Source organism: Natator depressus, chromosome 1 (assembly GCF_965152275.1).
Source record: "Natator depressus isolate rNatDep1 chromosome 1, rNatDep2.hap1, whole genome shotgun sequence".
Taxonomy (NCBI): Eukaryota; Metazoa; Chordata; order Testudines; family Cheloniidae; genus Natator; species Natator depressus.
This window is the reverse complement of record NC_134234.1, coordinates 216,433,986-216,453,262: the sequence shown is the minus strand read 5'-3', so window position 1 is coordinate 216,453,262 and position 19,277 is coordinate 216,433,986. Positions and strand designations below refer to the sequence as shown.

At 45.9% G+C, this 19,277-nt stretch overlaps 1 protein-coding gene across 2 annotated transcripts in view; it reads left to right on the top strand.

The window, feature by feature from the left end:
* The first annotated feature begins 12,319 nt into the window (after positions 1-12,319).
* TSPAN11 (tetraspanin 11) overlaps positions 12,320-19,277 on the top strand; it is a 220,117-nt gene continuing 213,159 nt past the window's right edge. For both annotated transcript variants that reach the window (XM_074935605.1, XM_074935598.1), the window contains exon 1: positions 12,320-12,435. The gene's annotated coding sequence lies outside the window, so the exon portion shown is untranslated. The remainder of the gene's footprint in view (positions 12,436-19,277) is intronic.

The window sequence follows — 19,277 nt, the reverse complement described above, 5'->3', positions numbered from 1 at the left end:
TTTGAAATTTCACTTGACCTATATGAGGGGAGTATCTTATTCAGTGGAATTCATCCTGCAGGGTAGATGGAATTCCAAGTCACAAAAGCTGTGTCAGTGTTAGCACATGTACTAATGGTTGCAAATCAGTGCTTTAAGGTTAGGCAACCTGTCCAAATAGGTGAGTTATAAACAGGTACCTCCCCAGTCAACTAAAAGGGAAATGGAAGGAATGCATGCATGGAAGCAAACTGTTCAAGAAAGGTAGAAAAGTTTCATTTGTACTGCAGTGAGTGTTAGTGCTTAACAGTGGTATGAAGTTTAGGGGTATTTACTCCATCTGTAGTGTTTTAGTGCTATACTTAGTGCCAACATTCACCTGCTTGGAATTATCCCGGGATACCGGGAGGAAGGACAGGCAGGAACGTCTGTGAGGGGAGGGCTCCTGCCTCATACTGAGAATGAGGGGCGATCAGCAGGTTCTCTCAAGTGCTTATATACAAATGCACAAAGCCTTGGAAACAAGCAGGGAGAACTGGAGGTCCTGGTGATGTCAGGGAATTATGACGTGATTGGAATAACAGAGACTTGGTGGGATAACTCACATGACTGGAGTACTGTCATGGATGGTTATAAACTGTTCAGGAAGGACAGGCAGGGCAGAAAAGGTGGGGGAGTAGCACTGTATGTAAGGGAGCAGTATGACTGCTCAGAGCTCCGGTACAAAACTGCAGAAAAACCTGAGTGTCTCTGGATTAAGTTTAGAAGTGTGAGCAACAAGAGTGATGTAGTGGTAGGAGTCTGCTATAGACCACCGGATCAGGGGGATGAGGTGGATGAGGCTTTCTTCCGGCAACTCGCAGAAGCTACTAGATCGCACTCCCTGGTTCTCATGGGTGACTTTAATTTTCCTGATATTTGCTGGGAGAGCAATACAGCGGTGCATAGACAATCCAGGAAGTTTTTGGAAAGCGTAGGGGACAATTTCCTGGTGCAAGTGCTAGATGAGCCAACTGGGGGGGGTGGAGCTTTTCTTGACCTGCTGCTCACAAACAGGGAAGAATTAGTGGGGGAAGCAAAAGTGGACGGGAATCTGGGAGGCAGTGACCATGAGTTGGTTGAGTTCAGTATCCTGACGCAGGGAAGAAAGGTAAGCAGCAGGATACGGACCCTGGACTTCAGGAAAGCAGACTTCGACTCCCTCAGGGAGCGGATGGGTAGGATCCCCTGGGGGACTAACATGAAGGGGAAAGGAGTCCAGGAGAGCTGGCTGTATTTCAAGGAATCCCTGTTGAGGTTACAGGGACAAACTATCCCGATGAGTCGAAAGAATAGTAAATATGGCAGGCGACCAGCTTGGCTTAACGGTGAAATCCTAGCGGATCTTAAACATAAAAAAGAAGTTTACAAGAAGTGGAAGGTTGGACATATGACCAGGGAAGAGTATAAAAATATTGCTCGGGCATGTAGGAATGAAATCAGGAGGGCCAAATCGCACCTGGAACTGCAGCTAGCAAGAGATGTCAAGAGTAACAAGAAGGGTTTCTTCAGGTATGTTGGCAACAAGAAGAAAGCCAAGGAAAGTGTGGGCCCCTTACTGAATGAGGGAGGCAACCTAGTGACAGAGGATGTGGAAAAAGCTAATGTGCTCAATGCTTTTTTTGCCTCTGTCTTCACTAACAAGGACAGCTCCCAGACTGCTGCGCTGGGCATTGCAACATGGGGAGTAGATGGCCAGCCCTCTGTGGAGAAAGAGGTGGTTAGGGACTATTTAGAAAAGCTGGACGTGCACAAGTCCATGGGGCCGGACGAGTTGCATCCGAGAGTGCTAAAGGAATTGGCGGATGTGATTGCAGAGCCATTGGCCATTATCTTTGAAAACTCGTGGCGAATGGAGGAAGTCCCAGATGACTGGAAAAAGGCTAATGTAGTGCCAATCTTTAAAAAAGGGAAGGAGGAGGATCCTGGGAACTACAGGCCAGTCAGCCTCACCTCAGTCCCTGGAAAAATCATGGAGCAGGTCCTCAAGGAATCAATCCTGAAGCACTTACGAGAGGAAAGTGATCAGGAACAGTCAGCATGGATTCACCAAGGGTAGGTCATGCCTGACTAATCTAATAGCCTTCTATGATGAGATTACTGATTCTGTGGATGAAGGGAAAGCAGTGGATGTATTGTTTCTTGACTTTAGCAAAGCTTTTGACACGGTCTCCCACAGTATTCTTGTCAGCAAGTTAAAGAAGTATGGGCTGGATGAATGCACTATAAGGTGGGTAGAAAGTTGGCTAGATTGTCAGGCTCAACGGGTAGTGATCAATGGCTCCATGTCTAGTTGGCAGCCGGTGTCAAGTGGAGTGCCCCGGGGTCGGTCCTGGGGCCGGTTTTGTTCAATATCTTCATAAATGATCTGGAAGATGGTGTGGATTGCACTCTCAGCAAATTTGCGGATGATACTAAACTGGGAGGAGTGGTAGATACGTTGGAGGGCAGGGATAGGATACAGAGGGACCTAGACAAATTGGAGGATTGGGCCAAAAGAAACCTGATGCGGTTCAATAAGGATAAGTGCAGGGTCCTGCACTTAGGACGGAAGAACCCAATGCACAGCTACAGACTAGGGACCGGATGGCTAGGCAGCAGTTCTGCGGAAAAGGACCTAGGGGTTACAGTGGACGAGAAGCTGGATATGAGTCAGCAGTGTGCCCTTGTTGCCAAGAAGGCCAATGGCATTTTGGGATGTATAAGTAGGGGCATAGCGAGCAGATCGAGGGACGTGATCATTCCCCTCTATTCGACATTGGTGAGGCCTCATCTGGAGTACTGTGTCCAGTTTTGGGCCCCACACTACAAGAAGGATGTGGATAAATTGGAGAGAGTCCAGCGAAGGGCAACAAAAATGATTAGGGGTCTGGAACACATGACTTATGAGGAGAGGCTGAGGGAACTGGGATTGTTTAGTCTGCAGAAGAGAAGAATGAGGGGGGATTTGATAGCTGCTTTCAACTACCTGAGAGGTGGTTCCAGAGAGGATGGTTCTAGACTATTCTCAGTGGTAGAAGAGGACAGGACAAGGAGTAATGGTCTCAAGTTGCAGTGGGGGAGGTTTAGGTTGGATATTAGGAAAAACTTTTTCACTAGGAGGGTGGTGAAACACTGGAATGCGTTGCCTAGGGAGGTGGTAGAATCTCCTTCCTTGGAAGTTTTTAAGGTCAGGCTTGACAAAGCCTTGGCTGGGATGATTTGATTGGGGATTGGTCCTGCTTTGAGCAGGGGGTTGGACCAGATGACCTCCTGAGGTCCCTTCCAACCCTGATATTCTATGATTCTTTGATCACTTCTATTTTACAATCTTTACGATGACCCAGTAAAATTCTGTTTTGATTTTAAGGTTTTACCACTTAGTTTTAAGGCAGTCAGTAGTCATAGCCTAATGTGCCTGATAGATCTGTCACCATGTGTTCCTGCACATTCACTGAGGTCAACTGGAGCAGGTAATTAATCTCTTTGAGCTTAAGTCCTTGGGAATTAGGAACCTTTGTACCATGCCCAATGATTGCAGAATTTTCACTGTTTGGACTTTTATTTGCTGTTGCTTTAGACCTTTTAAAAAGTAAGCACTGACATGTGTTAAATATTTGATTGTAAAGCATCCTGCAGCTCTTGGGTAAGGTGAAGGAGATTGTGCAGTTGCACCTTGCTTTGTTGTAGCGGTCATTAAATGTGGTGGTATGTTATACATGTATAACTCCTTGGGTTGTTTTCTTTCTGCTGCTTTGTTGCTTTTTTTCTTTTTAGATGAGGTAACTGTTCCTTTTTACAACTGCAAATAAAATTCTCTTTGAATGGCAGTTCTGATTGATTTGTGAATATTCTCCACCTAGAGGAAGCATTGCAGCTTAGTGGAGTGGAAAACAACATCTACGTTCTAATCCTGGCTGTTCTGCAGACTTGCTGTGCCTTTGGGCAAATCACTGTGTGCCTCTGCTGCCTGACCTGTACAATGGGGATACTGATTCTCAATCTTGTAAAACTCTCTGAGGACGTTAGATGAAAAGTACCATAGAAGTACTCGGTATTATTTTTAAAAAAAATTATACTACAGCACCCATGAAAATCATCTCACGTATATAACTGAGACTACACATTGGCCCATTATGTGAAATGTTATACACAATTATTTCCCTTTCCCAGGTGATTAGTTTGTGCAGAATTCATTTCAATACTTGCATCCACAACGTCAAAGATACAAAGAGATACTTAGAGACGTTCCTTAAAGAGTATTTTGTCCTAGTTTTCTCTTCTCTTAGGATAAGCTGTGCTTCCCTTGTGCACCTCTCCTCCTTCCCCTTTCTTAAAACAATAACTAATTTGTCTCCCTTCCCTTCCTCCATTTGCTGTAACCTCACAAAGACCTGTGCTCTCATTTCAGACCTGTAAACTAGAGGTGCTGAGCCAGTGAGCTCATAGAAGCCCATGACTTGCAAACAGCCTTTACATAAACTGAGTAATCAAGAGTGCTAACCCCTACAAAGGCCTTTGCCTCCAACTCAGCCCAGAAGGATAGAAGTGGGGAGTCAGACACCACAAAGTCCCTCTCCTTGATATCAGTCCAGTTAGCAGGCTGGGACACACTGAGAAAATCCTCAGCTGCTTGATTAAGGCAGCGTTAAGTCCCCTTTATACTGCTGGAGTGATGCAAAGAGGACTTAACCAAGCCTAAAGATCTTGACCCCTATACTGGCCCAAATCCTGTCCATTTACAGCCAAATTGGGACTGAACCACTTCTCACTGACATTGGTCTAATTCAAGAACCACACCATTGAAATCAATGTAGTTACACTGGTGTACGTAAGAGGAGACTTCCATGAGACTGCTCATGTGAAAAAGGCAAGCAGAATTTAGCTAAGAGTAATAGCTGAAAGTTATGGGCTTTGGCTCAGTTCTTTAGCAATGAGGGAAGTATTGAAACCCTTGTTTCATTTTTCCAGTGACAGAGTAGAATTCTAATCAGATTCCTGAAACCCTGGGAATCTCTCTTTTACAAAATTAGCTTTTACTAAAGTTAAAATGCTCGACATCTAGTACAACAGAAGCACCAATAAAATACCCTGCTCTACAAAAAAATGTATATTCCTGTCACTTTAATTTGTAAAACTGGAGCAGAATGGAACAACTTGTGATGTCTCTTGAACAGATGGCTCTGGCAGGAGGATCTGGCAGTGAGGCGGATGGCATCCTTTTCTCCGGCTGAATAAATTGTTCCTTCCCCTTCTATGGTTCAGGTGGGCAGTCAAGTTGAGTTGACAGGCTGACGTCAATGCCAGGGCAGAGCATGGTTTTGAGAGGGAACACAGAATTTATTCCCACACTTGATTATTTTTAAAATGTAGATGATCCCAGAGACCGCATCCACAGTGATAATAAGGGAGTTTTGTACTTAGAGCCAGATTGTGCCTATATTAGGCACAGGCCCACACTGGGAGCAATGTGGCGCTGCAGTACCCAAGGGGGAAGTCTAGGAGGTCCTGTGCCTCAGGGAGTAGCTTACTGCCTGCCAGAGCTTCCCACTGCACTGTCCCTTAGGAAGGCACTGAATGTGCCTCCATCTGTGGCCAGACAGAATGCAACCCAGTGAGGGTGTAAGGGTGGGGCCCTGTCTGTCTCCCACACTCCCCTTTCTAATGGCACTTCTAGCATGTGCATCACAGTTTCTTTTAGGTACTTAGCCACGACAATCACCACAGCTTATTTCCTTCTTCCCCCAAGGCAGCCTGGAGAATTTGCTTTTATTGTTTCCCTTCTTAACCTTTTTTCTTCTCTCTCCTTCCTTTTCTCCCTTCTCCTACTTTCTATTATCATTCCATGGCTGTGGGAAAGGTAAACTGCGTCCCTTTATCCCCTGGGGTGCTAGCAGGGAGCAATCCCTGCACTCAGGAGAGCATCGGGGCTACCTTTGTACCTAGTCCCAGCATGGATCCTTGCACCTTCCACCCTCTAGTTCACCTGTATAATCTGGCTCTTTGTGTTTTAAAATGATTAGGAGTGATTGCAGAATCCCACTTTTAAGAATCTTCACTTCTAAAGAAAGGCCTGTTAAAATGCACCTTAACTTCCCAGACTGCAAAAGGACAAAAATACAAAAGATGAGGACAATCTTCTTTTTCACCTCACTAAGATTTTTTCCCCCCTAAACCTTACAAAAGCTCAGCCATATGGAAGTGACGTAGTCATCACACAGATTTTTTCATCACCAGGTATTTCACTTGCTTCAGATCCACATTTACCTCCATCACACACAAGCCTGGTGTTGTGTAATTACTGCTTAGTATAAAATATTGTCATCACAAATGTGAAATCTTCAAACTAATGCTATAGCAAGCTTTATGCACGGTAAAGAAACTCTACCTGGAAGCTAGCTTCCTTCACCTCTCTCTTAGTCTTTGCTGTGTTTCTCTTTTCAATATGGGGCTTAGATATGTAGGCTCTGATGATTCTTTCACCTTGGTATAAAATTGGAGTAACTCCTTTTGAGGTCAGTGGAATTACAGTGGTGTAAAGCTAGGGTAAATGTGTGCCACATTCTCCTCACAGTATTCACAGCTATAAGGAAGCTGCATGGCTGTAACAAAGCTTTAAACTCTCCTCTTAAGCATGAAAGGGACAGGGCTGCAGATCCCAGCAGCAGTCCTTGATCTGCTGGGGGACCCAGACCCAGCCAGCCCTGCCAGTAAGTGAACTGGGCTGGCCATGGGAACAATAAGACCCAGACAGCCAGGAGATATGCTGATTCGGTGTCCCTCATGTAACCCTAACTGCATCACAATGCAAGAGGGAAAGGGACTCTCTGGTATCTGGTAGTGAGTTTCATCTGGCTTGACCAGTTCAGTGTACCCCAATTTATTATTGTCATAAACTGTATCTGATATGTCATGTAAGGTGTCATTGAAAAACTAATAACACAATGATCATTAATATTCTTGTGTGATGTACACACAATAAACACCCCAGGGACCACACAAATAGGAAGGAAATGTGGAACTAAAATGTGTTTACCAGACCAGTCTGAAGAGTGGATAATCAGGTTTCTCTCAGACAAAAGACAAGCTGACACCTCCAGTCAGGCATCATCAGAATCAATTAGCAATGACATGTCAAGTGGCCATTCATTTGCATTGCAGAGGGCAGGAAAAGAGCATTTTAGCAAACACCATCAGGGGATGAAACCAGCATGGAACTTCCTTTACCATGAGACCGCAGGTCTCCTTTCTCATAGTCTGAATGAACTTTATTTTGAGGTGTTACCTTCAGAAGAACCCATTTTAAAGGTTCACTGGACTATAAAAGAGAGGGGCAAGGACCCTCAGGTCATCTTTCACATAGGAAGACAAGGGGAACCAGCACTCTGTACTTCTGTGGAAGGTCCTGACTCCGAGACAGCTAGTGATGTTGGACAAACAGTGGCTGATGAGAGAATCAACCCAGGGCTGTATTTGAATTGAAGTGATTGTTAACTCCAGTTAATGGGGCAAGATGCTGGGTACTGATTCTTTAAAGGTGCAAAAAAAATTCATATTCTTCTGAATGGTCCAGGAAAGGGCTGGACATTGCAGAACATGTGGTTTGGGGAAAATATGGGACTGGGAATATGTTGGAGTCAACTTGACTAGTAGTAACCAACGCTGGTAGACACCAGTGTGGTTGGGGTGGAAAAAGCAGGGTCCTGGAATCAGAGTGCTGAACACGCAGACACTCCGTGCATACTTGTCTGCTGCCTGTTTGTGTCCAGGCTGTGAGCTACAGCAGCATAGCATTTAAGGCTCCCAGGATTATAGAGCAGGCAACAACACAACCCCTCACTGGCTTGGATTACATGCCAGAATGTGACACCTCATCAGCAGCTTTTGCTGATGGAACTCCACAGGAGCCCCAGTTGGATCTGAAATCTTGCCCTCTCTGGGCAGAATCCCCAGAGTGATTCCTCCCTGGGCCGCAAATTACATCACCTGCACCTGTGGGCAGGAGTCAGAGTAGCAGCCGTGTTAGTCTGTATTCGCAAAAAGAACAGGAGTACTTGTGGCACCTTAGAGACTAACATTTATTTGAGCATAAGTTTTCGTGAGCTACAGCTCACTTCGTCAGATGCATGTGGCCCAAATCAGAGTGTGGCCCAAATCCTTTAAAATGCATGGCAAAGGAGGGAGCCTCCCTCTTCCAAAGGAAGTGAGACTTGGCAGGTCTAGAGTGGTGTAGGGCTAGTTCAGGGACTGGAGAGAATGACTTACTCTTCTCCCCTGGGAAAAGGAGGTAGGGAGAGCCACAGTAAGGTCTTGATGCCAGAGTCTAAGGTAAATTGTGATGATGTATTATATTAAATTGGAGGGGGAATGATAGAGGGAGGAAAACCGGGCTGCAGAGACACACGCAGACAAGGGTAAAGGCCATTCTTTTGCATTGGAAAGTCAATAAATATATGGTGCCAAGGAACAGATAGCTTAGAGGAGGGATTTCACTCCAACACTCACCCCATGTAAATCACTGGCTTGAAGGCTACAAGCAACAGGTTTGATAACAGGCTCTCCAAGTGCTGATTATAACTTCCATACATTCCTACATTTGGTTATTCCCAGCCTCCCTTCCCCATTTGCTGCCTTTGCTCTCACACCCTAGACTGTGAGGAGAGGGGTCTGTTTGGCTAGAGAATTTCTTCTCCTAGTTCTGCTGCCCCTGCAGTGACCTCTCAGGGTGTGTGCAGCACAGCGGATGAGACACTGTTTAGGGCTTGCTCCTTCCCTGCTGCCCACTCAGCACAGCTTGGAACCACCGCAGCTGCTACTACCCTGCAAGTGTAATAGCCTGGTGGGTCACTTATGGTGATTGAAGTGGCAGGCAAAAGGAGGCTGTATTTCCTCTCCCTCAGGGAACCTGGGTGAAACAGCAGAGCTACCTTCTCCTGCTCAGGCTTCAAAGCCCATTCAGCTCTTGTGGGTGCCCTTACAGAAGTTTTGTCCATGCACCTTCTTGAGCCAGGAGTGAGGAGGCTGCCTGCAAATGCAAGTGTCATTCCTGTCCTGCTCCCCACCTTGGGCAGCCCTGCAGGGAGGGGATGGAGCAGGCAACCTCTCTGAGAGCAGAGCGTTCTCTCCTCAGCTGACTCAGGCTGGGATGCAGGGGTGGGCATGGCATGCAACTGTGATGTCTTTTATTTTCTGTCTATTGCACCTTATATTTCTAAGCAACTCTCCCTGGGCCTGATTCTGTCTTGTGCTGCAGCCCCTTTACGCTGCTCCAGTGGCATAAAGAGGTTGTAAATTACCCCTAAGGAATAGCCCCTGTGTAAGGGAGCTCCCCAACCCATTTAGAGCTGCTTGAGTGGCCCTACACCGGCCCTCCTCCTGGTGTAGAGGGGTGCATTGGGGGCAAGCAAAGGCCAGGAAGAGATGTTTGAAGTGGAGGGAGGGAGAGTGGCTGGAGCAATCTGCACTCTGGCTCTTCTCTACTTCCCCCAGCCCATAGGAGGCATAAGAAGTAGAGCATAATTTTGAGCAGTCATCAGGCTGCTCTAATTTATATTGGGTGGGGAGGGCGGGGTCCTGAAAAGCCCTAGACTATGGATGGCAAAACGTAGCTTAAAGCTTCCTTTATGTTCCCACAAATAGACATGCCTGCGCAGAATGCAGGCACAGGGCAGTGCTACAATAGTACAAATAAATAATAAAGATGACACAGAACATGGGAACCCCTGCAGAGTTCAGAACCATTTTGTTCCCAGAGCTCAGTGCACTCAGTCCCCCGTCCCCCCACCACACACACTCTCTGTGATCTCCTATGGAGACTTGACTTTTGTTCTTTCTCATTTTGTCATCCCCTGAGGCTAGGATTCTGCCACCCTCACTCATGATGAGTAGTAGTACTGTACTCACTCATGCATGTAGTATCAATGGTCTAACAAAGGTAGTAAGTCTCACCAGGACCCTGACAAATTTCTTAAGCCTCATCAGAGCCCCCAAGAAACCTTAGGAAGGTTATCCTAGCCCAACCTGCCAACCTAATATTCCTAGTTCAACATTTAATAATGATTCTAAATTTGACTGTAAAGTTCAGAAATTCAGCCCTGTGCCCTACTGTTTGGCTAAATGAATCCTGTAAACTTAATCTGAATTGTCTTCTAGTTTCCATTTACTAGCTAGTATCTTGCAGAAACGTGTTAGAAGTTGATAACTATCGTGAGCTACAGCTCACTTCATCGGATGCATCTAATTTATAAGCAGTTTGATTGTTCAATTGTGGAAAAATTCTCCATCCTCCACTGATTATTAGAACATTCACATTTGATAGGGTTAAAAAAATTAAGAGATAAATTATGCATCAAGGCCAAATCCATGCACTAGCTGATGTAGGTGAGGCAGAAATTTCCCCTGTGGGCAAGTTATTCCATAATTGTTTCTTGCATCTTCCTCTGAAGCATCTGATACTGGGCGAGGTGAATCAAGTATGGGAATTCTATGTTCCTATTAGCCTGTGATGAACTCCATGTCCACCAGGAGCATGTGTTGTGGGGGAGAAGAAATGGGCATTGTATTCATGTGTTTTCCTATTTAAAACAAAGGCATTCACCCTCTAAACCAGGGGTGGGCAAACTTTTTGGCCCGAGGGTCACATCTGGGTATGGAAATTGTATGGCGAGCCATGAATGCTCATGAAATTGGGGGTTGGGGTGTGGGAGGGGGTGAGGGCTCTGGCTGGGGCTGGGGATGAGGCATTGGGAGTGCAGGGGGGTGGCTCAAGAGTGCAGGTTCCGGGCAGTGCTTACCTCAAGCAGCTCCTAGAAGCAGCAGCATGTCCCCTCTCCGGCTCCTATGCAGAGGCGTGGCCAGACAGCTCTGTGCTTTGCCCCGTCCACAGGTGCCACCCCCACAGCTCTCATTGGCCATGGTTCCTGGCCAATGGGAGCTGCGGGGGCACACTTGGCTGCGGGTAGCATGTGGAGCCCCCTGGCTGCGTCTACTTGTAGGAGCCAGAGGGGGAACATGCCCCTGCTTCTGGGAGCCTGTGGAGACACAGCACGCACGGAGCAGGGCCAACCCCTGACCCTGCTCCCCGGCAGGAGCTTGAGGGCCGGATTAAAACTTCTGAAGGGCTGGATGCGGCCCCCAGGCCATAGTTTGCCCACCCACCCCTGCTCTAAATAAAAAGATTCTCTCATAATCGGCATTAAGAAGGCAAGCAGAATAACTGGACAAACAATCTTATATTAAGTGTGTTTTGTTGAGGGAAAACTATACTTTGTTCCTGCAATATGTACTGAGTAAATAGATGTGCAGTGTCCATCTTGAAGTGAGCGTGTGTGGGGGAGTGTTAAGGATCTTCTTCCCCAGGAAATGTTTGCAAAGCACCTGTTCTCTGGTTCCATATAGTCCACTGAAAAGCCCAACATTCTGCTGTTTAGTGGTATTTCTATGAAACCCAGGGATAAATTATCTCTAGCAGGGGAGACCAAGCAGTATCCAGACAGAGGGTGAATGCCTTTATCAGAAGCAGAAAATCATCCCAGCCTTCACCTCCATTTGGTGGTGGAATAAAGGGCTCCCACAACACCTTAAACTACACATTTGGCACATTGCGAGTGGGGTATTTAAGTCCCAAACACAGGGTTTATTGTATTTAGTAGTGAGCCCATGAAACCCAATGTACCATATTTCCCTCATTCGCTGGTATACTGAGAATATGCCACATGGGATCTTCGGGATCTTCACAAGCCCTTTTCCCAACAGGAATTGGAGGCACTTAGGCCTGATTCCTCTCTCGCTTACACTACTGTAAATCAGGAGGAACTCGAAGACTTACCCTGGGGTTAGTTAGAAGAGAATTAGGGCTTTTGTCCCAGATCTCATGGCTTTCCTCCTCTCCTGAACCTTGTTCTGCTTCCTTCATTCTGACCCCACATAAGGGCGACCAGATGTCTCGATTTTATAGGGACAGTCCCAGTATTTGGGATTTTGCCTTATATCGGCGCCTATCCCCCCGGGGGGGGGGTCGGATTTTTCACACTTGCTGCCTGGTCCCCCTACCCCGGGTAGATCTGAGAGTGCATCTTTTAGCCCGGAGTCGCTGGGCCTGGTTCGCCCTTGTGCAGTCGGGTGCCCGCTCAGACGGGCAGGGGGGTGACTGAGCAGACAGGGCGCGCGGGCGGGTGGGTGTGGGGGGGGGCGGGGGGGTGATGGAGAATCGGGCCCGTGCTGAAATATTAGAGGAGCGTCCCAGCTCTAAGGTGCTTTGCCTCTTTAAGACGCTCCTGCCCAGGCTGCATACACGTGGCCTCAGAGGAGAGGGGAGGGGGAGGGGGCTCCCGGAACCATCGCATCCCTGCCCGGGGGGTGCCCGCGCCCTGCGCCCGCTGAGTGTGGCCAGCGCTCCCGGTGCTGTAGTTGTTGGGGTTGCAGGAGGTCCGCGCCGGGGTAAGTGGGGGGGCGGGTAGCAGGGTCGAGGGGCAGCAGCCGGGTTAACCCAGAGGTGGCCGGAGGAGAATAGAGGCTGCTGTGCGGCCATCTTACCCAGCAGCGACTGAAGTTTCTTACCAGTTCATCGGGGGGGGAGGGCGGAAAGGAAAGATTGAAAGGGGTGAATAAACCTGAAGGAAGGCAAGTGTGATGAGCAGCTCACGGCAAGGGCTGCTGAGACCGGCTGTGCGGTGCCCCCTCCTGCTTCAGCGACACCCCCCAGTGCTCTGCTCCACTCTCCCCGCTTCCCTGGGCTAGACTGAGTATCCTTGCTGTCCCCTCTGCCTGCCCGCCCCAGCACCCCAACCCCAACTTAAAGCAGAACTCTGCAGCCTTGAGCGAGCTCCCTGCTCTCCCATATTTTCTCTGCTTTCCAGCATTACAGGAGTCCCCCTTGCTCTCCCTTATCCCCTCTGTTCTGCTCCTTCAGACCAGTGCTGCAAATACAGGCTCTTCCCAGCTTTCCCCCCTCTTCACCCCCCCGTCTGCTCCCCAGCTCCAGCCTGCCTTTCAGGCAGTAAAAAGGTTCCCTTGGTTTTCCAGCTTCCCCCTGTGATCTGCTCCCAAACCCAGCTACCCTGGCTTGTCTTGGAGCATTATAAGCGTTCTCCACCTTTCATCTCTACTCCCCTCAGAATGCGCTTCAGCCTTATAACACTTCATCCTCTTGTATTTTTCTTCATACTTTGAATATTGTGCCAACAGTAAGTGAGATGTTAGTTGGCAGTTCTCATGTATACAGCTAACTGGAGATCTCACTTTCTATCTGTCTAATGTTCCTTTGGGGATACAGCTCCTGTTTCCATACAGTGCTAGTAACCTTCTGATGCTTTAGATATATATTTCTATGATAAAAGTCTAGAAAGAATCCTTAAATCTGACTGGCTTTGAAAAGCCAAAGGGTGTCGATATCCTGGCAGTACCTCAGCACCATTTGGTAGTGGCTGACTTCAAAAGACCTTTAAAAACTGACATTCGTTGATGTCTTAGTAGAAACATTTTAAATATTACGGACCACAAGGCTCTGTTAGAAGTTAAAGGCTATGTGAGAAGCTAGCTTCTCCTCTCCGTCTGCAGGGTTTTACACGCTCAGGTTTCCGCATGTCCAAATAAAAGTATTAAGTCTTCTCCTTTGCACTGATGTGACTCTACTAACTTCAGTGGAGTCACACACCTGGCATGAGCATTAGCCCCATACCCTTTTTAAGGGGTAGGCTCTCATTTATCCTGATGTGAATCCAGAGCAATTCTATTGGTACTATGCCTGTAGGGTTTGGAGGGGGGCTGGGAGAGAAAGAGGAGAGAATGTTTTGTTTCCCCCCCTTCCCCCCCCCACATGCTTATAGGGTACCATGATGATACAGTATAAAAATATAGATTTAGACTAGATTTAGGTAGGGGTACATTGAGAGAGGAGCAAGTACTTCCCTTTAACATCAGTGACTGCTTCATCCGAAATTTATTTTTTAAAGGGACACTGCCAACATGTTCTTATAAATAGATTTTTTTTAAAAAAAATCTATGTTCTTTTAAATAACTAATTTTAAGCTTCTGTTAAATAACCAGTTGTTGTTCAATTAAAAGAAATGTCCTTTATAAAATTTTTTCTGTTTCCTTGCGGATGCAAGGGAGAAACCGACTCAGGTCCTGATCCTGCTAATGTATCTGTTCAGGTCAGTCTCTGCATGTGTGCAGAGAAAGTTGCAGGATTAGATTCTAAATAACTGGCCATTCAAGAGAACAGTGATTTTGACAATGCATGGAGTGCTGTCAAGTGAACAAATGGGGGGAGGGGTGTTAAAATGCTGATTTTTGCTACCTTTTCAGTTAGAGCCATTTTATGTGTTGCTTGGAATTATAGAAGGTAGACAATGTTCAGGCTGAAAAGTGACTTTCAAATTGATGGTGCCTCTTTGAATTAAGAAAATAAGGTAATTTTACCATAAAAGAAGGTTGGTTTCCTCTGCTAACTATTTTCCCCCACTCTGATATCCTATAAATTAAGCTTGTTGATGGCAGTTAAATGTTTCTGGTATTCTCAAATCTATAGCTCTAGGACAGACTACAGGTGTATTTGTTATCAACTTGATACTTGTGTGTTCCTGGCCAAAGCAATCAATTGGATGTCAGTGGCAGAACACTAATAAAATCCTGATAAAGTACTACTTAGTTTTCCACTGTATGTTGCAATGCAATTATCAGATGTTTCTCAATACTGGGAGAATTTGCATCAGCAGTGTTGCAGGAGCACAGGAATAACAAAAAGGGATGAGGGATAAGCACAGAGGGACCCTGTATAGCACTCCTAAGGGTGGTGTGCAAGCAATGGGTGGCAGGTTCAGCCAGCTGTGCTTGTCTGCTTCCTGTGAGCTTCTGTTGCCTCAGGAAATTCCTTCCCCAGCCCGTTTGCAGTGAAATCAGAATGATTTAAAATAAAATAAATGAGTGTAAAAAAGATTGTGGCTGGTATGACTTGCTGTAAATGAATCTTGTTTTGTTAAGAACAGTAAATGCTGTTTCTGAGGCTCCATGGGTTAAAATTAGAGCTGTGTGTCTGGGCTGTCTGCAGAGAAAATGAGTGATTTATCAAAACCATTTTAAATATTAGCTGTCCCTCTGTGCCAATTTAAGGCTGCATGGACCCCTCCATATTACTTTAGCTCCTCCTTTCTGACTCAGCAAATTACTTAAACCCATGCTTCATTTTAAGCATGTGAATAGGCCCATTGAATTCATTGGGGCAAGTCACTTGCTTAAAGTTAAGCATGTGCTCAAGTATTTTGTTTGCTGAATTGGGGCCTTACAAGCCAATGCAGTTTGGGGGTGAATTTCACCCTTATGGAACAAGCTATGATCTGACAGTGTGTTCAAACTTAAGATGCATATATATCTCAGCTATTGTACAGAAACTTCTGGAGCGATAGGAAGGAAGTTGAAGGTACAGTACAAAACCCATGTCTCCAAGGTGCTTTTTAAAAAAATCTTTTCTGTAACCCACAGGCTCTTCATTTTAGGGTTACATTTTCAAAAAGATGTATTCATCTGGCCTGTGGAAAAGTGGCAATTGTGTGTACTGTAAAATTTTTGACAGGTGGCATTTAGTAATAAACTATTGTATGCCCAATAGAGAGCTCACTGGGCCTGCGAGTAAAATTTTAATTTTGTCATCTCTGGTGTTCCAGCTGGATACTTTGATTTATGGAGTTATGCAAATGAAAAGTGGTGTCGTTCTGTTTTCTGTTTACTGCTCCTTTAAACATAGAGGAGTGTCTCCTTTCTACCCTGTCCTTGCCAGTGCCTACTGCAAGGGCTGCTATAAAGCAGCTGCCATTTTGTATTTAAATTTCAGATATACAGTGTTACAGAATGAGTCTCTGTCTCTCTCCAGCTGATTTCATATTTGTTCTTTCTTTTATCATTGTTGTTTTCCTTAATCTGAAATAAAATGGATCTTGCTAGAGAAATACATCTGTGCTTTGTTTGTGGGAATCCATAACTGGCACCAGATTTAGTTGATCAGTTCATGGTAGAGCTGTGCAAAACATTTGCACTGAACCCATTAAAGGCAGGCATGGATTTGGGGTTTGCCGCACTTGTGAACCTCAGCCCATAAATTACATGAGGTTCCTTAAGGTGTTGATAGAAACGTCTCCCCATAAAGAGCCCTGCACCGTCCCACCCTTTGACTCCAGCCTTGCCTGTTTGTCTTGCACCATCATGGCTAGAAAGGGCAGCTGGGCTTGTGGAATAAAGTTGGAGAAGGAGGGAAAAGGCAACGAAAAACTGGGACACACAAACCAAGTCTTCTTCCTCCATTCCTGTCTGTTCCTTCCTCCCCACGCTCATCCACCTAAACCTGCCCTTTTCAAACAAGAAACTAAACTTGGAATGAGACTAGATGTAACCTGCAGTTCATCTTCCAGTAAGGAGACCCTATAGAGCTCTCCTGTCAATTCCCCTCAGTGCTGCAGCCGAGATGCGTGGGGAAGAGCCATTTCTGTTTGAAGTCCTGCTTGCTAGCACTTTACTTCAAAAGACAAACTGTTGCTTTCCAGCCCAGGCCCCCCACTAGACAATCTGTTGGGCTCTTAAGTGTAGTCTTATGTAGGAAGCTGAACTAGGAGCTGTATTAAGGCTCATGTATTGAGTTTCTTGATTGAAAAGGGCAAATTTAGGGGGCGGATGAGAAGGGGGAGGCAGCAAGGAAAGGCTTGTGTGAAAGATGAGTGGTAGTTTTAAAGTGCTTTTTTCCCTTTTCTACCTCTATTCCTATAAGTCCAGCCCTCTCATGATGTGCTGGAGAGAGCTCTGGGGTGAGGAGGTAGGGAGGGAAGACTTGCGAGAGCCTCTTTCTAATACTCCACCATCAGAAGGAAGGGAAGATTGGGTGATTTCCCCACTTCCAGTGGAATCACCCCATTTCTGGACATGACTAGATCTTCCCTGCCAAAGGGGGCTTCACACTGATTCTGAAGAGCCAATGTTTTGCCTTTGAATGCGTCGAATGTCAGGTAGTTGGTGTTTTTAAAAAAAGATGTCCCCGTGGAGCATGTTGCCTGGATTTCCCTTGCAACATGTGCTCCTGTTCTTCACATACACGATGGTGCTCTTCGGTGGTGGTAACCATTTCCAGCAAAGTGCCCTGAATAGGCAGTTGTTTTGGGTTGTTTTCCAGGTGGTGTTGCCTCACTTCTCAGTTCTGCTTTTGAGACCGTGTTTGGGTGAAACTCGGGCTTCACTGACATCAGTGGAGTCAGGCTATCACCCTTTATGTTTAAATGGGAAAAGAAATCGATTCCTCAGGCCCACATCTCTGCCCCAATACAGCACAGGCTAATAAGGGGACATTTTTGTGGGATCCTTTTTTAAGCATATTTGCAACTTATCTCTGCAGCTGCCTTTTCTGGCCCTTTTCAACTTGCTTTAAGTCCCATTGTTGTTCTTACATAACAGCTATATTTACCCCCGGGGGAATTCTGCGCCACTGCACAATGCAGAATTTTGCAGAAATTAACGTGCATGCAGAATTTCCTTTCCCCCACAGAAATGGGCTGCAGTGTTCCTGGCTGCTACTAGGGGCCACTGAACCTGGCAGAGCCCAGCTCGCACACAGAAGACACCGCCCGGGAGAAGGGGAGGGAGCTAGAGGGTTCCTGTCAGCTGCAGTTCCCCGCATGCCCTGAGGGAAGGAGAGAGCAGCGCACAGGAAACTCTGTGCAAGCGTGGGACCGAGCATCAGGCTGTTTCTCTCTCTGGATCCCTGGGCTCAGGGGGGAGAGGGTCTGGGCTGGAGGGGGCGGGGCATAGCTGAGTTCTGGCGGGGAGGGGATGCAGGTATCTGGGCCGGGGGGGGTACCTGCAGCTCGGCTCTCGCGGGGAGGGGTTGTGGGTGTCTGGCCCCCCTGGCTGGAATTGGGGTGGGGGGAGAAGATGGGGTGGCGGAGGAAACAGGAACTGGGTTGTCATGGGAGTTTCTTTAACTCTCTATTCCTGGGGGAATTTTAGTGTGTGTCTGTATTGTTACAGACATACTTGCTGAAAGGTATTTTCAAATAAATTATCAAAATAAATGAAACTGCCATTATTATGTAGTGTTATGTTGACAAATAAAATTTGCAGAATTTTAAAATATTGTGTGCAGAATTTTAAATGTTTGGGTGCAGAATTTTTATTTTTTTGTAGCAGAATACCCCCAGGAATATATATTGCAATAGCATCTAGAGGCCTTAGCAAGGTCAGGGCCCATTTATGCTCGGCACTATATAAATAGAGTTATTGTCCCTGCATTAAGGCTCCTGGTTCAATTTCTTGAATGTCAGGGGCATAGTATTTTAATAAAACAGAAAATGCTGGAAAATGGGTTAAAATGATATTATGAGAAACATACAAGAAAGGTCTCCATCCTATTTCCTTTCAAATGATATAAAATAATGGACCTAGGGATGGAGATTTGTATTTTTTGTGATGATGTCCCCATTATACACCATTGGGTGTTAAAGCTTTCCTGGTAATGTTACAGCCATGCACCATCAGTCAATCAGAACAAGGCTTTGGATAATCAAATATACTCAGCCAGGCTCCACTTAGACTTACAGCAAGCAGAAGGGTATAAACAGGGAAAGCACCGTTGGTTACTGCTCTACAGGAATATGTGTTTGCTACATGAAAAATTACAATGTGATTAGGGAAAGCTAGCTTTTCTTTTCAATCAGTGGAGAGATACTGACTAAACAAACTCCATTAAAAAGACAAGCTCTTTTTAAAGAGTTTGCAGTGGAGTCTCTTAATAAAAATTGGATTTGACTTTCTCCCTTTTGCCATGCCACCTATTTTGCCCCGTGGGGGAAGGAGTATAGTCTGCTGGTTAGCAGAGGTCTGGGATTTAGGACTCACAGGTTCTTTCTCTCCCTCTGCCACTAACTCAATGTTTGATTTTGGTCAAGCCACTTAACTACTTTGTGCCTCAGTTTGCCCATCTGTAAAATGAATTGCAATACTTCACAAGTGTTCTTCAAAGCTTAATTAGTCAAGGTTTTTGAAAAGCTTAGAGAGCCACACATGAAAGACAATACAGGTTAGAGTGTTTTGATATTTATTATTAGTGTTATACCAACCCAGACTGTTCTCTGTAATAATCCAGCAACCAGTTTCTATTATAAAGGGTGTAAACATTTTGTTTTTATTTCTTCTTGACATGAAGCACTTCATATTTGTTGCATTTATGATTCTTAATGGTTAAAGGTACGTAAAGTCTTAACTGGGATGTTTGCTTTTGGGGATTTATAAAACCTAACGGTCTA